Here is a 4,694-nt window from a genome sequence, read left to right as displayed (position 1 = left end):
GTGGCAGGCACACTTGGCTAGAAAGGTATATCGACCGGTGTGTGCCGTAAAGAAGGAATCGGGGGGCCTACACACATCACGGGTGAACGACCTAAAGAGAAATAACGAACGTGTGCGATGGAGGGGACGCTAAGGGAGGGTGAGAGGGGGCGGGCGTGTGCATGCACGATAGAAAGATAGTGCTAGCTAGCTACAGAGAGAAGAGGATCATGAAGGTTTAAAAGACAAACAGAGATCATAATTCACTATAAAAAAGTGGATATGGATACTTGAAGAAGATATCATAATGTAGAACATTGATTATAATTTGGGCTAATGTGTGGCTTTTGCAGCTTAGGGCAAAATATACTTGTCATAATGTAGGGGGCGGGGCACTATTGTTTGTGTGATAAACACGGTGTACGTATGGAACATGGTTTAGATTATGAATAAATAGTTAGTACATCAAATGTACTATTATTTGGAATCAACATCAAGTGTATTCAAAAAATTGAATTCGAATTCATATAGTACACATAGTTCATATCTATCTCAATAGTAATCATGTGGTGTGTTGTTAAGGTAATACAAGAATGATGGTTGAAGTTGGCAACAATCATGATTGTAGATTCTTATTGAAATGGAGAAATGAATTCAAATTTAGTTCGAATTGCAGCGGTAGTATAGACATTTGGAATGCACTAAAATGTTGGTATGAGTAGGTTACATGCATTATACACCCAGCGAAAATATTTAATTGGACAAACCTGGATTCATACTCTATTTTGAATATCATCTGTATAGTAAAATGGGACAAGACTCTCTCTTTGTGTGGTGTGAATAGTTTAATTTTTTTCGTTTTTTCGTTGTGGGAAGTGCGAATTGATTTGGTACGTACAAGTACAATATTACACATTAGGCTTGTCCCTAAAATTCAACCCGCGCCTTGTTATATCCTGAAAATTCAGATATCGTGCTCCCAAAACTGGCGCCTTCACAACCCGCGCCTAGCTATCCCGAAATTACAACACGCGCGAAAACTCCCTCCAGCTACCAAATCCCGACACACGAAATCCCCCTTCTAACCCTGAGCCAAAAGGGCCGCTAGTTCAAATTAGTGGGGGTAATTTTGTAACACACCCTACATTTTGGACAAGCGCGTCCCTAAGTCATGGTTCCCCCTCCCATCGCCTCCTTTTCCCATTCGAAATCCCAGGCCGCCATAACCTCTCCGCTCCAGCCGCAAAACCCTACCCTCCTCCATCCGCCACCTCACCGCAGCCCAGCCGGAGCCTCTTCCCCGATGACGTCCTCCACGGCAACAGCTCAACGTCCCTCATCCACCTCCTCGTATGAGGATCTGCCGTCCATCTCGTCGTCCCGCCGGTTCAGCCGCCCCCATCCCCACAGCGCCGCCTTAACCTGCTCCATCGGAACCGCAACATCCTCACCGACTCCATGGATGAAGCCGAGGCCTGCTCGGTGCCACCAAAGAGGTTGTACACTCATGGCATCACACTTTCTCCTTAACTCAACCTCCGGGCACTGACGGTGCTCCATCCCGCACCCCCATGAGGCGGCTACCTCGAAGCCGGCGTCGTAGGCAACACATCCACGGCGGCTCTCCCCCAGTGCGAGGCCCCTTCGGTGGCGGCGGCCATACTAGCCAGATCTGCTGCTGCTACAGCTCTCGCTCGCTCACGCTACTGCTAGTGCTCCGGCTCTCGCTCGCTCGCGCAGCTGCTGCTGCTCTGGCTCTCTCTCGCTCGCTCGTGCTGCCGCTGCTCCGGCTCTCTCCCGCTTGCTCACGCTGCTGCTGCTCCGGCTCTCACTCGCTCGCACTGCTGCTCCTGCTCTCCCCCTCGCTCGTGCCGCTGCTCTACTCTGATTTATCTACACTGCAGTTGACTGAATCGACTTTTGGGTCAGTCGATTTTCAGGGGGTGGGGGGCTCGTCGGAGTTAAGGAAGAACCACCCGCAACGGGGAGGGGGGCTCGCCGGAGAGGTACCTCACTATCTATCTTAGGGTTCAAGGTGGGGGCGGTGGTCGTCGGTGGTGGTGGGGCGCTGGCATGTTGATCGCCGGAGAAAAAGCTTGGTGCGCGGGGGGGGGGGGGGGGGGGCTAGAGGGATGGCGGCGGCAGCGGCGTACTGACGGTGGGGAGTTGTTTCAGGGCGGTGAGGCGGCGACGGACCAGTGGTGGGGAGTTGTTTCAGGGCGGCGAGGCGGCGCGGGGGGCGACGGTTCGGCCAGTGGTGGCTGGCGGCTCAGGGGGGTGCAAGTTGAAGATGAACTACAGGCCCTCCCTAAACTACATATGAAGTGCCTCTCTACTACCATTGCGTTCAGTTTCGACAGTAACATTCAGTTTTCATAGTAAATTTCAGTTTTGACAGTTAAGTTCAGACTCAACAGTTTTTACCTCATCTGTTGTAGTCAGGTGGTTTTTGGTGGTAATGTATTTTACATCATCTATAGGAGATGCTATTAGAATCCCACTTGAGATTAACGATGTCTGTCTTGTGCTACTTCATCCTCGACATCTTACGGCTCACCGGAGCTGCTCCATCGATGTTACGATCCATCACAACAGAGTAGTGCCCTGGACACCGTCTACAGATTCCTCAGATCTTCCTCCACACCTCCGACAGCCACCTTTGCCTCAGCTTCTTCAGCAACCAACCCAATGATGCTAAGCTCGACACGGCTACGGCAAAGAGGTTGTACACTTGTCGCATCACTTATTACTCTACATTCATGTCGATCCATTAGGGCTATTTTGGTTGAAGAAAAAGCATAGCAATAGGAAATTTTCCTATGGCACTCTACTATTCAATTATTCATTCATTTTGTTGAAATGAATGGAGAAAAACATCCACCTGGACCTACTTTTAAAAATCCTATGCATGAAAACAAGACCAAGTGCATTAGTGGTAGAATAACATTCTAACTATACACGCTTTCATATGGTTTCACTTTATTTTGGCCATGTTTCTTTGCATTCCTCCGCTCCTCCAATTCCTATGAACCAAATACCCAAGTTGACAGAAATCATGTGTTGACAAATGCTCTGTTTCCCATGTGCATTCCTAACCTATTCCGGTGTTTTTCCTCCTATCCCTGCGTTTTTAGAATCATGCAAGCCAAATGACCCCTTACAGAATTATTTCAGTTACAGGTAGGCGTCGAAGAAAACTTTGTGTGGTTTGTCCTGCTCCTGCCGCGACGTCGTCCACCTCACCTGAGTTGCTACATCGACAGAAGCATCCACCAAACAAGACATCACGACTCCTGACCATCTTTCGCCGCCTCAGATCTCCTTCCCAGCCGCCGGCACCCACCACAACGACATCACCATCATCGACTCGGCAGATGAACATGAGGAGTACATGGGTCCACAAGAGAGGTCGCACTCTTTTGTTTCTCCTTTATGTTATGCATTGCTTAATATTATCTGCTACTTTGTTGTCTTATTCACCTCTTAGACTCCAAGTCAGGTCCAAATTGATGTTCAAACTTGAGTTCTAAATTAGTTGTGGGGTACATATCGAGGCAGCAATGAATAGTATCTCTGTCTAATATCTGGTTCACCTAGGGTATGCCTATGTTGTTCATCTTGGGTGGGAAACAAATAGTAAAGCAATCATCATCTGTTTTTATTAAATTAAAGCAATCATCAGCCTGCTATCATTATTTTTGGATCCATCCACTAGTTGTTACCATTACTCTAGATTTCTGCATGCTCTCCTTACATAATCTCAATATAATTTTTTGTATGCATGTTAGATATTGTACACAGTCATGCTGAACATGTAGAGAAAATAGAAGAGTTTTGCATGGCAATACAATGTCATGCAGACATCGCTCCATGGTGGGTTCAATGGCAAACCCTCCCCCCTCTCCAGATTGTAATCCGCAGGAAGATATTTGTTCTGAGGCGGATTCAGACGGAGTTGACCACTCCTATTTACCCCCAAGGTGTTTTCTCTAACTTGGCATGATGATGTTAGTCATATCATGCATATGTTGCCTTGAAGTGCCTACTTTCGACATCATATATGTCATCTGCTTAGTTTAGATATGTTCTGTAATGCCAGATGTTTAGTTTCAATATCAGATATGGGAATTATGCAGTCTCATGTCTTTTAGCCAGCCATAATATATGTGAAATGTGCAATGCCATCCTGTTTAACCAGGAATCATATATTTGAATGATATCTTGCCCATCCTTTTCTTCATTACATTTCCATTTGTCGACAATGCTTGTACATTAAACTACTCTTCAGTGAATCAGCCATTTGAGTGGGTGATGGAAAAATGTAGAGTGAAAACAAGGCCTTCAGAGCAGATAGTGCAACCTGTCGTGGTTCTAAGTCTGACAGTAATGTAGGAGGCTAGGTATGGATAGGCAAGATATTAGCTATGGAGAAGTTGTAAGCACACGAGGTTTACGAGTTCAGGCCTTCTCGGAGGAAGTAATAGCCCTACGTCTCGGAGCCCGGAGGCGGTCGACTGGATTATGGGTGTATGAATTACAGGGGTGCAAACCCTTTACACTGAGGAGGGGGGTGGCTTATATAGAGTTCGCCGGACCCCTCCGGCCCTCAGTTGTGCAGGGTTTTAAATACATTAAGGTCGGCCATTACTAGTAACGCCCCTAATAAAGTGCTATGATGACCATAAAAGCTACTTAATAACCGACCGTTAGCGTGC

Source organism: Triticum aestivum, chromosome 6A (assembly GCF_018294505.1).
Source record: "Triticum aestivum cultivar Chinese Spring chromosome 6A, IWGSC CS RefSeq v2.1, whole genome shotgun sequence".
NCBI lineage: Eukaryota > Viridiplantae > Streptophyta > Magnoliopsida > Poales > Poaceae > Triticum > Triticum aestivum.
The sequence above is the reverse complement of the archived record's forward strand: the minus strand, read 5'-3'. Positions refer to the sequence as shown.